Genomic DNA, 17,350 nt, shown 5'->3' with positions numbered 1-17,350 from the left:
GGATCCGGACTCCCGATCGCCGATACTAGTCCCCTACGAGGTCCGGTGGAGAAATCGCTCAATCTCAACACCTCACACCACATATGACCGCAAAGCACTTTAGGGATTCCAAGAGGTGTATCCGATTCCTAAAGATTGATCTAACCCTAATTCCCGGCGAAGGATCCTAACCTCCTACAAGGTCCTGTTGGAGAAATCTCTCAATCTCATGCCTCACAACAAAAATTGTTCCATAGAACAGTAATTTGCTACAGTACTTTGCTATACTACTTTTCGCAAAACGCGGTCTAAACACTCTTCTTTTGAGGCCACATGTCCGGGCACACGTCAATGTGGTAGGCTATAAAACTTTTCTTCATCGACGTATCTTTGGGAGGTCTTGCAATCTTCACAAAGAGAAGGAACATGAAGATGTGGCTGCCTTTGTGCCCTTCCAACTAGTGAATTGACTTGAACCTTCTTGGAAGTTGGCACACATATCCATGTTTATGAACTCCTCTCGTGTTTTGGTCCTTGAATTGAACAAGAACTCCCAACATTGTGTCTTTATAGCCTATCTTTGCTTCCTTTTTACTCTTCAAGGCATATGCATAAAAGAACACCAAATACACAATATGAGACATAAACCATGGTAAAAATGATGCTCAATGCTTGTAAAACATATATAAAAATATGTCTACTCAAGCACTTATCACATTATATGAGTTAATCAATCCCAAAGAGAGATGCATGTTCCATTACCTTAGGGTTTGCTTCTTCTTGTGTATTTTCAACTTGAAAGGAACACGACACTAGCAAATTCCCTTGAAAATTTTCTTGCTCACTAGCACAATCTTCATTCACATAATCCAAAATCTTAAAATGGTATTCAACTTCTTTCTTTTCATTTTCTGCACCAGTGTACTCAATTTGCCCAAATTCTTCAATGTTGTTCATGGCCTCAGCATGTCCCGGAGACACTTGCCTTGCTTGTTCAAATTCTTCTTTTTCCTTCGCACGCATATCCAAAATCTCTCCTAATTGATACTCAAGATTTTTGATGCAGATGTCATGACAACTTAATGTGGCCTCAATATTTAGGAAACAGGCATCAGTTGCTTCAATAAATCTCCGTAACACTCTTTTCAACCGAAGTACATCCTCTTCAAACTTCTCATCAATCTGAAATTCTTCTTGAGGAGCTTCCCATTGTCGTCCATCAATATCCCATAAGAGATTTGGGTAGCTCCTTTGATTTGGATGATATGTGTTGTGACATGGATTGTATTGTTGATGAACACTAACAAGTCGATCAATTTTTTTCTAGCAACAACTTCAACCTCGCAAAACATAAATCTATAAGCGGATCAATCATCATTCAAGTTCCATGCAAGAAAAAGTAACACAAGATAAAATAAATCAAATGAGAATGGCCGAAGAAGATAGAGTGAAATAGATAAAAAAACAAAATAAAAAAACTGATGAGAATGATGGGAGAAAAAGAGAGTGCGAAATAGAGAAATAAAATGAAAAAGATAAATTGCCAAAGCAACAAAGTCTTAGCGTTTCTAGTATCTTGTTTCCCAAAGAATTGCGCCCTATACTACTTTTTCGCAAAACGCGGTCTAAACACTCTTCTTTTGAGGCCACATGTCCGGGCACACGTCAATGTGGTAGGCTATAAAACTTTTCTTCATCGACGTATCTTTGGGAGGTCTTGCAATCTTCACAAAGAGAAGGAACATGAAGATGTGGGCTGCCTTTGTGCCCTTCCAACTAGTGAATTGACTTGAACCTTCTTGGAAGTTGGCACACATATCCATGTTTATGAACTCCTCTCGTGTTTTTGGTCCTTGAATTGAACAAGAACTCCCAACATTGTGTCTTTATAGCCTATCTTTTGCTTCCTTTTTACTCTTCAAGGCATATGCATAAAAGAACACCAAATACACAATATGAGACATAAACCATGGTAAAAATGATGCTCAATGCTTGTAAAAACATATATAAAAAAATATGTCTACTCAAGCACTTATCACATTATATGAGTTAATCAATCCCAAAGAGAGATGCATGTTCCATTACCTTAGGGTTTGCTTCTTCTTGTGTATTTTCAACTTGAAAGGAACACGACACTAGCAAATTCCCTTGAAAATTTTCTTGCTCACTAGCACAATCTTCATTCACATAATCCAAAATCTTAAAATGGTATTCAACTTCTTTCTTTTCATTTTCTGCACCAGTGTACTCAATTTGCCCAAATTCTTCAATGTTGTTCATGGCCTCAGCATGTCCCGGAGACACTTGCCTTGCTTGTTCAAATTCTTCTTTTTCCTTCGCACGCATATCCAAAATCTCTCCTAATTGATACTCAAGATTTTTGATGCAGATGTCATGACAACTTAATGTGGCCTCAATATTTAGGAAACAGGCATCAGTTGCTTCAATAAATCTCCGTAACACTCTTTTCAACCGAAGTACATCCTCTTCAAACTTCTCATCAATCTGAAATTCTTCTTGAGGAGCTTCCCATTGTCGTCCATCAATATCCCATAAGAGATTTGGGTAGCTCCTTTGATTTGGATGATATGTGTTGTGACATGGATTGTATTGTTGATGAACACTAATAAGTCGATCAATTTTTTTCTAGCAACAACTTCAACTCGCAAAACATAAATCTATAAGCGGATCAATCATCATTCAAGTTCCATGCAAGAAAAAGTAACACAAGATAAAATAAATCAAATGAGAATGGCCGAAGAAGATAGAGTGAAATAGATAAAAACAAAATAAAAACTGATGAGAATGATGGGAGAAAAAGAGAGTGCGAAATAGAGAAATAAAATGAAAAAGATAAATTGCCAAAGCAACAAAGTCTTAGCGTTTCTAGTATCTTGTTTCCCAGTAATTGCGCCATACTACTTTTCGCAAAACGCGGTCTAAACACTCTTCTTTTGAGGCCACATGTCCGGGCACACGTCAATGTGGTAGGCTATAAAACTTTTCTTCATCGACGTATCTTTGGGAGGTCTTGCAATCTTCACAAAGAGAAGGAACATGAAGATGTGGCTGCCTTTGTGCCCTTCCAACTAGTGAATTGACTTGAACCTTCTTGGAAGTTGGCACACATATCCATGTTTATGAACTCCTCTCGTGTTTTGGTCCTTGAATTGAACAAGAACTCCCAACATTGTGTCTTTATAGCCTATCTTTGCTTCCTTTTTACTCTTCAAGGCATATGCATAAAAGAACACCAAATACACAATATGAGACATAAACCATGGTAAAAATGATGCTCAATGCTTGTAAAACATATATAAAAAAATATGTCTACTCAAGCACTTATCACATTATATGAGTTAATCAATCCCAAAGAGAGATGCATGTTCCATTACCTTAGGGTTTTGCTTCTTCTTGTGTATTTTCAACTTGAAAGGAACACGACACTAGCAAATTCCCTTGAAAAATTTTTCTTGCTCACTAGCACAATCTTCATTCACATAATCCAAAAAATCTTAAAATGGTATTCAACTTCTTTCTTTTCATTTTTCTCGCACCAAAGTGTACTCAATTTGCCCAAATTCTTCAATGTTGTTCATGGCCTCAGCATGTCCCGGAGACACTTGCCTTGCTTGTTCAAATTCTTCTTTTTCCTTCGCACGCATATCCAAAATCTCTCCTAATTGATACTCAAGATTTTTGATGCAGATGTCATGACAACTTAATGTGGCCTCAATATTTAGGAAACGAGCATCGCTTGCTTTCAATAAATCTCCGTAACACTCTTTTCAACCGAAGTACATCCTCTTCAAACTTCTCATCAATCTGAAATTCTTCTTGAGGAGCTTCCCATTGTCGTCCATCAATATCCCATAAGAGATTTGGGTAGCTCCTTTGATTTGGATGATATGTGTTGTGACATGGATTGTATTGTTGATGAACACTAACAAGTCGATCAATTTTTCTAGCAACAACTTCAACCTGCAAACATAAATCTATAAGCGGATCAATCATCATTCAAGTTCCGTGCAAGAAAAAGTAACACAAGATAAAATAAATCAAATGAGAATGGCCGAAGAAGATAGAGTGAAATAGATAAAAACAAAATAAAAACTGATGAGAATGATGGGAGAAAAAGAGAGTGCGAAATAGAGAAATAAAATGAAAAAGATAAATTGCCAAAGCAACAAAGTCTTAGCGTTTCTAGTATCTTGTTTCCCAGTAATTGCGCCAAAAACTTCGCGCATCCAAATAAGCGTGTGTGGACCGCAAGTGCACGGGTGTCGAAGTAATAAAATACCCAGTGAGTTAGGTAGTCGAATCCACAGGGAACAGGGTTACTAGTACTAACTTCTTCTCCGCTATCTAGCCTAATAATAAATGGAATGATGTGGTGATCTAATGTGTGAAAAAAAATAAATACCGGAGATGAATATGCAATGGTAAAATAGAGGGAGATCTCATTCAGTGAAAGTGGAGTATTCGGGCAATGCTCCCCCTAGGATTCAGGTTTAAGGTACCGGATATGCAAAGTGTTTCTATGATGAGTAAGTTAAGTCATGGAAATCCAAATATAATCAGATTTGACCTCCAGAACACCGATACTAGTCTCCTACGATGTCCTTATGGAGAAATCGGTCAATCTCAACACCTCACACCACATATGACCACAAAGCACTCTAGGGATTCCAAAATTTATATCCGATTCCTAAAGATAGATCCAACCTTAATTCCTGGTGAAGGATCCCTAACCCCCTATAAGGTCCCGGTGGAGAAATCTATCAATCTCACGCCTCACACCAAATATGGTTGCATAGAGTCTATGGAATACGGAGATAGAATACACCAATCGGAGAGGAAAGGGGACGCTCCACTATCTCATGACTCACCCTATCAACCCTCTTCAATATTGAGGTTCTAACCATAATAGAGACCTCTCTCTCACCAAGGCAACAAGTCATGCAAACCAAATAACCATAGGATCAATAAGGCTGTTTATATAAAAAATTACGCATGTCCTAATTCAAATCAAATTAAAATTTTAAAACAAAAATGTGACCCGATCATAATCAAATTAGGACAACATGTGGATAAGATGAATAAATTTCATAATAGTTGGATATATTCAAGATCACCAAAGAATACATATCCTGAGGCGATCTAAATATTAAAAAAATCCAAAGATCAGCCTAGAGCACATATCTCGAGGCGATCTAAATATATATATATATATATATAAATAGTCAAATCGCTGGATCAGCCGAGAGCACCGATCTCAAGGCAATCCAAAATATGCAAATATCAAGATCTGCCGAGAGCTCCAATCTTGAGGCGATCTAAATATTCAAATCTTCGGATAAGCTAAGAGCACCGATCTCAAGGCGATCCAAAATATTCAAATATCAAGATAAGCCGAGAGCACCGATCTCGAGGTGATCTAAATATTCAAATCTCCGGATAAGCCAAGAACACCGATCTTGAGGCTATCCAAAATATTCAAATATGAAGATCTGCGGAGAGCACCGATCTCGAGGCGATCTAAATATTCAAATCTCCGGATAAGCTAAGAGCACCGATCTCAAGGCGATCCAAAATATTCAAATATCAAGATAAGCCGAGAGCACCAATCTCAAAGCGATCTAAATATTCAAATCTCCGGATAAGCCAAGAGCACCGATCTCGAGGCGATCCAAAATATTCAAATATCAAGATTTGCCGAGAGCACCGATCTCGAGGCAATCTAAATATTCAAATCTCTGGATAAGCCAAAAGCACCGATCTCGAGGCAGTCCAAATTTCAAGACCAGCCTATAGCACCGATCTTGATGTGACCACAATACCAAGATCAATCGTGAATACAAATCACGAGGCAAATATATATAGATATATACATATAATAAAAATTAAATTTTAAAAAAAATAAAAATAAAAATAAAAATAATAATAAATAAGGTAAAATAATCAAATAAGATAAAAGATGAAATAAATTAAATTAAAATAAATCAAATCGTATAAAATATATATAGATATATATGTATATAATAAGATAAATTAAAAATAAAATAAATCAATTGGGATCAAATATATACATATATAATTAAAAATAAATAAAATCCGACATAAATAAATCAATCAATCAAATCAAATAACAATCATAATGATAATAAAAATAACTCAATAAATTAAAATAAATATATAAAAATAATAAATAAAATAATATATATAGATATAGATATAGATATATATATATATATAACAACAAATCAATTAATCAAATCAACTAAAAATAAAAAAATAATATAATATATATATCTTTAAAAAATAAAAAAATAAAAATAAAATAAAAGTGAAAATACCTATCTTATAAATATATATATTATCTACAAAACTCAAATCGGATAAAAATAATAATAATAATATATATAATAATGGTAATAAATTAATAATATAAAATATTAAATAAATAAAAATAAATAAATAAAAATGATAAAAAAATTATTATATATATGTATATAAATATATAATAATATGCATATATAAATCAAACGGATAAATAAAAATAAATAAATAAACGTATGTATAAATGGTAATAATTATATTAAAGATAATATAACACATATATAATAAACTAAAATAAAATAATATATATATATATATATATAAGGAAGACGGGGTCACCCCATTATCTGGATAACGTCACCGCGTCTCCCCACGCACCCGTGAACGTCTTTAAAAAGAAAGGATATAGAAGTTTGAAGGAGGCGGTCAGAGGACAGGGGGAGGAGAATTTTGAAAGGACCGGGCTTTCTCGATAGAAGAAGAAGAAGGAAGAAAAGAAGAAGGAGATCCTCATTACCTCTCCCTGCCAACGTCGCGTCGCTGGGGTGGTTGTTGTTATCGTCGCCATCGCTTACCGCCGATGTTGTTGCATCGGATGTCACCGTTGCTGTCATTCCCAGAGAAAGATGAAAACCCGGAAGAAGGGAGTCGCACCTAGAGAGAAGACGAAGGAGGAAGGGAACCGCACCTAGAGAGAAGACGAAAAGGGAAGTTTGGTTTCCTCTCGGCGAGGGGGACACTCATATGAAAAAGAAGAAAAAAAAAGAGGAACAGAAGATTACGAGAAGACGGGAACCCCGGAAGAAGCGACCAAAACGCGAAGCAAAGAAAATAGAGGAAGAAGTCACCGCTGCAGCCGTCGTCACTATTACTACTGCCATTGCCTCTTTGTCAGATGGGAAAAGGCCGAACCCAGAGAAAGAAGATCAGATGAGAGAAGATAGAAGGAGGAAGGCGAAAGAAAAGCAGAGAAAGCAACAAGCAAAGAAGAAGAAGAGGGTGCTCACGTTTTGTCTTCCCCTGTAACCCCATACATATTCTTGCTGCTCTTGATGTGAAGCCGTGAAGACAGAGAAGCCTGAGAAGCTGTCGCCATCACCGACATGGCTGCTGCCGTTATTCTTGCTTGCCGCCTACAGTCACTCTTGATGATGAACCCATGAAGATGGAGGAGGACCAACTAGAGAAAGACGATGAATGGAACTTGGCCAAACATATAATCATATAATAAATGAGAAGAGGGGAACAAAACTAGCAAAAGAAGAGGAAGAAGACGGGTCGCTCGTCATCATCATCGAAGCCGCTCGTCGCCGCTTTGTTATATTTGCCTGTTGTCGCCTGATGCCTGATATCGACATCCTTTAGTCGCTTCTCATGCCGCCGTCGCTTGCCTCATCGCAGATGAAAGAAGGAGTCCAAAAGTAGTAGGATCTCTGCCGCCATTTGAAAAATATCAAAGTCGTCATTCCCGTTCCTCCCTCATTGTCGTCGAAGACAGAAAGTTACATGGACATTAATGTATACTACACCGGGGAAAGAAGCGATGAAAGCGAAGAAAAAGAAAAGAAAAGAAGACTCTCACCATTACTGTTACCTACCGCCGTTGTAGCAGTAGAAGCCTCAGAAGATGGTCAAGGAGGCGAGGAAAAACATGGGTCGGCTTTTCTTTCGCAATTCTCTCACACGAGTATAAAGGGAGTCTTTAAGAACAATATACCGGTTGAGGAATCATTAAAAATCCACGTGAGATTCTCTCTCTTGTCGAAAAGAAATTCATTTAAAAATGAATAATATATATGATATCGAGTTTCTATCAATTATATATATATATATATATGTATATATTATATGATAACACTACAAGTCTTGTAGTTAAATAAATGCATTACATGCATGCATGCAAGCATGTGCGTGCCCAACCAAACACTTTAGTGGATATCTCCCTCACAATCAAAACACCTGTGGATTCAATTAAAGTGTATGGCATGTTATCTCAAAGTTTCATTTCATGAATCAAGACTTTAAATCTCAATTATTTTTTTCTTGATTCAATAAAAAGGGAGTAATGTAATCATATTGCTATGATTTCATCATCAAGTGAGTAATCTTCAAAACCAATTGGCAAAGCATAATAAGTAAGGGACATGAATTAAATCATGATAAAGAAAAAAATCATGTTCATGGCAAATGTCTCAAACCAACTACTAAAGAAAATATAGACTCAAAACTAATTATAAAGCAAACTAGCTAAACAAATAAACGAAGGGGTAGAGAGTTCTTCAATATTTGAAAATCTGAGCACAAGACTCCTTTGCTTTCTCTAGTCTACCAAGCAATGATGTGAAGAAAGCAATATGGCTATCGATCCCCGAATCACCTCCTTGAGCTTCGAGCAAGTTGTGTTCTACTCTCATCCGATTAGTAGTTTGCAAGTCGACAGTGTGAGGCGGGTAAATTTCCAAGGATTGTTCGAAATTTGTTATTTCTTCACGTCAAGATCTTTATCTTATCTGAAATCTCATGAACCCTATTCTGAATTTGGTGGTGTTCTACTTCAAGCTTCTGAAGTTCATCCTTCTTCATATTTGTATCATTGATCTAATGTTGTACTGAGCACACGATCTTTGGCTTGTTGCTTCTGTACATGAGCTTGGACACTGGGCTTTTCTGAAATCTCTTTAATAAGTAATGCACATCGAGACACTTTTTCTAGAGCACGTTCAAGATTGTTCATGTCAATGCCGAAGGACATAATAATATTTTGGTAGTTGTATTGATCAAGAGAATTAATACTTTCGACCATCTCGTCCCGTAGGAATAATACAATATTCTTCAAATCTACGGAGAGAAAAGATGGTAAATAATGATAAATTAGTAAATCAAAAGATAATGAAAAATATTTTTAACCTTGGGGAATTGAAGTAGACAGTCCCGCACTAGCACCAACGTTGGCAGTGGTATGCTCTAATTCTTCTACATGTTGTTCTAAAAATGAAAAGTTGTCACTTTCTTGAAGGGATAAAAAAACATATAATGTCAAAAAAAAAAATGCTGGAATGAAATTACCTTCAATTTGTTTTAATGATGATATAACTTCAATATTTGTGCCATCATCCTACAATTCTTCTGTGGATAAAGGAGAATCTTTGATAAATTCTTCAGAAGTAGTTCATCCCAAGGATGGCGTACTTTCATCATCTCGAACACCTAAAGTTCAAAAGACATGTTAATTCCACATGGTATGAATAGGTGAATAAATAAACAAAAGGATACCTTCTGGGACCAACGGCGAATGATGTTGTGGTTCAGTCTCTAAGACAGTTGGGATATCACCTAACATATGGTCCAATACAAATAAGGACAAAATATAAAATTATAATAATAAAAAAAGGAATGATAACAAATTGATCATACTGTGTGGTCATTCGAGAATGACTTCCTCGTCTTGGAAGTCGATATAACATTTTTCCGATGGTGTATACGTCAATTTGTATACCTACTAAGGAAAAAGTGTTGAACAAAAAAATATATATATGTATATAGCGAATAAATGGGCGGAGGAAAAAGAAGCGGTACAAATATATATATATATATATATATAAGGAGATGGGAATTAAAAAAATTAAAAAAATAAAAAAAAATAATAAAAAATAATAAAATAATAAAATAATACAAAATTATGAAAATGAAGATGAAAACTGGCACAAAGTGGCTAATGAAGGAGAAAGCGACAACATCTTGATGATATATACATTATATATATATATATATATAACAAAAAGTGTAGGGCTTTACCCCGGCGAAATGGCGGAGGCCCAAGTCTTGGTGAGTGTTAAAAATAGAATAAAAGTAAAATTATATATATGTATATATATATATATATAATATATATATAATAACAAAATAAAAAGAAATACGATGATAATAAAAATGCCATCAATAAAAAGGTTAACATACCTTGAGTTCGTTGGCGTTTTGCCGAAGTGGGTGGATCGACAGTAGAGTGGCCTCGCTTGGGCATGGGGCTAGAGAGGCTAATGAAAATACCCTCATCGGCGAATTGTGGTCTTCTTGACTACTGACCTCGCTCTTTACTTGTGGTAGGCTCTCCTTGAGTTAAGAATGTAATGCTTTGATTGAAAAAGGCTTCGACATCCTTGAACAACTTTTGTCCATAGATCAACAAGAGTTTACCACTCCTGTCATGCTCAGGAATATAAAAAAAACTCGAAGTCCCTTGGCGAGAGAAATGAAACCAGTAGCCGGCAAGAATCCCAAGGGAGGGAGGTTTTCTAGGGATATTACCATATCTTGGAAAATATTGGTCGTAACCAAATTGACGCCCAAATCGATGAGGATTGTAAGGTTCTGCATAAATATCCCAAGCACAAAGCAATGAAAGAACAACACAACGAAGACAAATCACATACTCCATGGTAAAAGAGTCTATATCTTCTGGCCCTGAAGAATACCTAGAGTCTCGTATTCTCTCACCATTTTGTTGTCGAAATGGAAACGGACACCATATAAAATTACCTTCATGCCTTATAAATCTTCTCACATTCAATGGACAATCAAACGGGGTTGGAGAGGCATTAATATAATATAACAGTTTTGGTATCTCCGAAAGTCCTGGGATAGTAAGTGTGTCAGCATGAATCCTCCTTCGAAGATATATTCTAGGGAAATGACATCCGGCCCATGCATATAGAAGGAGAGAAGGAAAAATTGTCGTGGAATATCCAGGACCTTTCTTATTATTAACCATGGCATTCAACCCCATATATATGCGTACTAGTCTTTGCGGAAGCAAAAAGCAATCTTCTTCCCACATACACCACATCGGAAGCCATTATTAAAAGCTGTTGGCCTAATCATATTCGTCCCCTGCCATGATGAAACAACAAATCCAAAAAGAGCTCTGAAAAGCCGCTAAGTTATTATATTGAGAAGGTTTTGGAGGAGGATCAGACTTTGACTCAAACTGTGTTCTCTTTCTAAAAAAGCTTATCCAATTATCAAACGACACCCCTTTGTCGTATTGAGGAAAATCTTGCTTGGTGAGCCATTGATAGACGTCAAAAAGATTTCGCAAAACGGAAAAGTCAGAAATTCCTCTCTGACGAAGTATGTCATTAGTGGGGAGGAATTCATCATACATATCCCCACAAATAGGAAGTCCTCCAAGCTGCTTGATATCCCACAAAGAGATTCCTACCTCTCCGTGAAGAAAGTGAAAAGTGTTGGTTTCTGGACACCAAAATTCTACTAGTGATTTATAGAAATTAAGATCTATATCATAATGTCCAATTGAAGATACAATCCCTCCCACTATTTCTCCATGAGATAACTCATTGCGATAATCATTAATAATATCTTTGGCCCAATTAGCATAATCTTGAGAATCTATTAACTCACTTCTGATGGGATTTTTACCCTTCCACCCAGATGGTGATTGATGATTTTATATCCAAGAGGTTGGAAAACATTCGAATCTTGTGCGCTCCCTTCAGGCTTTAAGTAAAATGCATCAATTCTGCTATCTTCATAGCAACGGTGCAGAGTAAGCCTTGCAGTGGCTGAACGGGCCGCAGGGCGCTTCACCATCTCCGAATACTCTTCTCCCTCATAATTAATAACTGGCTCAGATCCCACACCAAAAATAGTGTTATGCCGAGTAAAAATTTGACCATGTGGAAATTCATCGCAACTTTGGTCAATATCCCAAAAAGGCTCTTACCAGAGTTGTCGACCATGATAACACAAAAGATCTAGAGTTTCTCACTCGATCTTACTAAAATTATTAGTGAGAGAAGTATGGAAAGAGCCATTTGTTTATATAAAAATTACGCATGTCCTACTAATTCAAATCAAATTAAAATTTTAAAACAAAAATGTGACCCGATCATAATCAAATTAGGACAACATATGGATAAGAAGAATAATTTTTCATAATAGTTGGATAAATTCAAGATCACCCAAGAATACATATCCCGAGGCGATCTAAATATTATCCAAAGATCGACCCAGAGCACGGATCTCGAAAGGCGATCTACATATATATATATAAATAGTCAAATCCTCGGATCAGCGAGAGCACCGATCTCGAGGGCAATCCAAAATATACAAATATCCAAGATCGCGAGAGCACCAATCTCGAGGCGATCTAAATATTCAAATCTTTGGATAAGCTAAGAGCACCCGATCTCAAGGCGATCCAAAATATTCAAAATATCAAGATAAGCCGAGAGCACTGACAGAGATCCCTTGCTTATATCCCATGATACGCGGGTTTGTCGAAGTAATAGTCCGGGTGGCGGGGTCGAATCCAGAGGAGTAGGGAGGAAAGACACTTAATTCAATTCTTAGCTATGTCGAGTATCAACAATGATAAGCGTGATAATGATTCAATTCTCAACAATTAAAAAGCAACAAGTAAGAGAGCAAAAAGTAAGGAGGAGGTAAGGCAATCGATAAATATGGGGTACTCGGATGATGCTCACCTAGGATAATCGCTTCAAGTGCAAGAACTCTCTATTATGCTTCCTAATCAATGCAATGGTGAGTCATGGAAATCCTTACATACCTAGTCCCAAATCTAAGGTCAACTATGCCAACTCTGTACATGTCCCGGAGGAGAGATTAAATAACCTCTCAACCTCGACTTTTCGAATAAAAGTTGCAATGAGCTCTAGGGATTCCAAGTGCTAAATCGCTTCCTAATTATAGACCTAACCCTTTGGTCCGGTGCGGAAGGTCCGAGCACAATTAAGCCCTAGATACTAAGATCCCCTCAACGCTTCACTCCATTGCCGCGCAACTAGGCCCCGCTGAGGTTCATCCTTTAGACCATTCACTCTATTATGGCCGCAAAGAACACAATGAACGGAGGTAGAATCTATCACATCGGAGGGAAAGGGGACGCCCTTTACCTCTCGACTCACCCCTCTCAACTCTCTCCCAACCTAGCTTTTGTCTAATGCTGCGTGGTGTGGCACTCACTCACAAGGGTTACCAACAAGAACTCTCAACCCTCTTGTCACTCTAGGGGAAATGTTCATACAATCAAGCATTCAAGGTTGGAACTCACAATAAACATCAATTTATTGAAAGCATAATAAAGAAGTTCAATGAAAATGAATACATCTAGGGTTCACAATCACCGCAAGTACCCACTGGGGTTTAACTCTCCATAGAGCTAAATACGATCAAAGAAATAGAATGTAAAAAGCAATAAATCCATAAAGAAACCCCTCGATGGTGATGTCGATGGTCTTGTAGAGAGTCCCTACTACTGGTCATCCAAGGATTCCCTCGATCGGGTATGGGATACGCCCCACGGAAGCTCCCTACCAACCTTCTTCCTAAGGAATGACGATGTCGAGCCGTGGAACCTCTCAAAACCTGGCCCAATACCCCTCAAAACCCTAGCCGAAGCCCTCTCCAAGTTGGGGAAAAGATGGAGAAAAATGCTGAAATCGGGGCTGAAATCGGCTTTAAATAGAGTGGAATCGAGGCGACTCCCGACGGGCATGTCTGAACACGCGTCGCGTGACTTTCCACACGTGACGTGGATAATTTCCTGCGCCGTGTAGATTCTCTGTTCGCGATTTTTCGCCCGGTCGTGAACAATAGCTACTACAGTGATTTCCTACATTGGTTTGCTTCATTACCTGTCTGATTACTATACCAAAATACTCACGCAGATCCACTTTTCATCCGTAACATAAAGCGGGCTAGCGTTTATGCCGTGGATCGCTTTCACTTCTTTAATGACGGATAAGGTGATGGAGATCTTGTTCTATGTGCATAAGTCGGAATGCTTGAGTGTGGACCGCCCTTGTGCCCTCCAAATGGTTGTGTAAACTCAAATACGGGGAGGTTGGCACACACTCTAGCATCTCGCACCGACTTATATCTTCCCATCTTGAACTTTAGCAAGATTTCGTCCAAAAATCGGTCATTGTGATCCACATTGGCTTCTTTCCTTCATAATTGGTTTCACAACCCTACGATGCGCAAGTAACATAAAACACACATATTAGTGTAAAAACTCGAGTAAAATACGCTAAACATAAAGAAATAATGCTTTCAGCATTCATATCGCACAAGCACTTACTTCAAGACCGATCTCGAAGCGATCTAAATATTGAATCTCCGGATAAGCCAAGAGCACCCCGATCTCAAGGCTATCCAAAAATATTCAAGTATCAAGATACTGCGTGAGAGCACCCGATCTCGAGGCGATCTAAATATTCAAATCTACTGGATAAGGTAAGAGCACTGATCTCAAGGCGATCCAAAATATTCAAATATCAAGATAAGTCGAGCACCGATCTCGAGACGATCTAAATATTCAAATCTCTGGATAAGCCAAAGACATTCCGATCTCGAGGCGATCCAAAATATTCAAATATCAAGATTTGCGGAGAGCACCGATCTCGAGGCGATCTAAATATTCAAATGTCTGGATAAGCCAAAAAGCACCTGATCTCGAGGCGATCCAAATTTCAAGACCGATCTATAGCACCGATCTTGATGACTACAATACCAGATCAATCGTGAATACAAATCACCGAGAGTAAATATATATATATATATAATAAAAATTAAATTTAAATAAAATAAAAATAATAATAATAATAATAAATAAGGTAAAATAATCAAAATAGATAAAGATGGAAATAAATTAAATTAAAAATAAATCAAATGCGTATAAAATATATACGAGATATATATGTATATAATAGTTAAATTAAAATAAAAGAAATCAATTCGTATAAATATATACTATATATAATTAAAATAAATAAAATCGGATAATATCAAACCAATCAAATCAAAATAATCAATCATTATGATAATAAAAATAACTAAATAAATTAAAATAAATATATAAAATAATAAATAAAAATAATATATATATAATATATATAGATATAGATATAGATATAGGATATAGATATATATAACAACAAATCAATCAATCAAATCAAGTAAAATAAAAATAATATAATATATATATCTTTATATATTAAATACATATCTTATAAATATATATATATATACTAAAAACCCAAAGTCGGATATAATATATATAATAATGGTAATAAATTAATAAAAATAAAATATAAAATAAATAAAAATAAATAAATAAAATGATATATTATATATATATGTATATAAATATGTAATAATATGCATATATAAACCAAACCAGATAAATAAAATAAATAAATAAACGATATATAAATGGTAATAATTATATTAAAAGATAATATAATACATATATAATAAACTAAAATAAAAAATAATATATATATAAAAAGGGAAGACGTGGTCACCCATCATCTCGGATAACGTCATCATCGCCACGCCGCCATCGCCGCTGCTCTCCCCACATTCGTGAACGCCTTTAGAAAGGATATAGAAGTATCGAAGCGGCGGTTTGAGACAAGGGAAGGAGAATTTTGAAAGGACCGGCTTTCAGCATAGAAGAAGAAGAAAGGAAGGAAAGAAGAAGGAGATCCTCATTACCTCTCCCTGCCAACGTCGTGTCACTAAGGTGGTTGCTATTATCGCCGCCATCGCCAACCGCCGATGTTGCTGCATCCTCGGCGTCACCGCGGCCGCCTGCTCAAGAGGAAAGATGAAAACCCTGGAAGAAGGACGCCGCCCGAGAGAAAGGCGTCAAGGAAAGTTGAAGGGAGCCGACTCTAGAGAGAAGACGAAAAGGGAAGTTTGCTTTTCCCGGGCTTCCGAGTATACCTTTACGAAAGAAGAGAAAAAGGAATAGAAGATTACGAGAAGATCGGGAACCTCTAAGAAGCTGCACTCAAACGCCAAGCAGCAGTGGCGAGAGGAAGAAGTCATCACCGCCGCCCTCGCTGCGACTATTACTAGTTTTACCATTGCCTCTCCGCTCATGATGGGAAGAGGTCAACTCGTAGGAAAGTGTTGGTATCGGATCTGAGAGAAGATAGAAGGAGGAAGCGTGAAAGAAAGCAGCAGCACCAATGCTGAAGAAGAAGAAGTTAAGAGGGTGCTCACTTTTTCTCTTTCTGCGATAATCTCATCAGTTATTCTCTTGCCGCTTCATTTGACGAGTCAGAAGATGCAGAGAAGCTCGAGAAGCTATCACCATCGCCCACATGGTCGCCGGCCGTTAGTTCCTCTGCTTGCCGCCTACAACAATCTTTGATGATGCGAAACCGGCTGAAACATGAGGAGGAATCAAATCCAGAGAAAGACGATGAAACAGAATCCCTCGACCAAACATATAGTCATCATATAATAAAATGAGAAGAGGAAACAAACTAGCAAAAAGAAGTTAAAGAAGCAAGACGGGTCGCCTATCATCATCATCGCCGCCGCTGTCGCCGCTTATTACAGTTGCCCGCCGTCACGCCTCGACGCGATCTCGCCACTCCAAGATGTCAGCCGCCGGCCACGCCATTGCGCTCTCCCGGCATGAAAGAGAAGGAGTCTACAAAGTAGTAGCAGTGGATCTCTCTCGCCGCCATTTGAAAAATACTCAAAAGTCGCTATTCCCTGCTCCTCCCCATTGTCGCCGAAGACGTAAAGTTACATGGACATTAATGACGCTGCCACCGTGAGCAGTAGCGTGAACGCAATAGAAAAAGAAAAGAAAAAGAAGACTTCTAACCATTACCGCCACCTCACAGCAAGCAGCGAGAAGAAGCTTCTCGCAAACCGATGGTCAAGGAGCAGAAAACATGGCTCGCTTTCTCGCAGTTCTCCTCACGCAGATAAGGGAGCCTCCACCACAGCTGTACCCGTCGAGGAATCATTAAAAATCCATCAGCGAGCCCTTTCTCTTGTCGAAAGAAATCATTGATGAATAATATATACGCCTCGAAGTTTCTTCCAATTATATATATATATATATATATGTATATATTATATGACAACACTACAAGTCCTAGAAGTTAAATAAGTGCATTACATGCATGCATGCAAGCCAGGCGTGCCTAACCAAAACACTTTTAGTGGGATGCCGCACAACTAAAAC

Source organism: Dioscorea cayenensis, chromosome 1 (assembly GCF_009730915.1).
Source record: "Dioscorea cayenensis subsp. rotundata cultivar TDr96_F1 chromosome 1, TDr96_F1_v2_PseudoChromosome.rev07_lg8_w22 25.fasta, whole genome shotgun sequence".
Taxonomy (NCBI): Eukaryota; Viridiplantae; Streptophyta; class Magnoliopsida; order Dioscoreales; family Dioscoreaceae; genus Dioscorea; species Dioscorea cayenensis.
Note: the sequence above shows the minus strand (reverse complement) of the source record.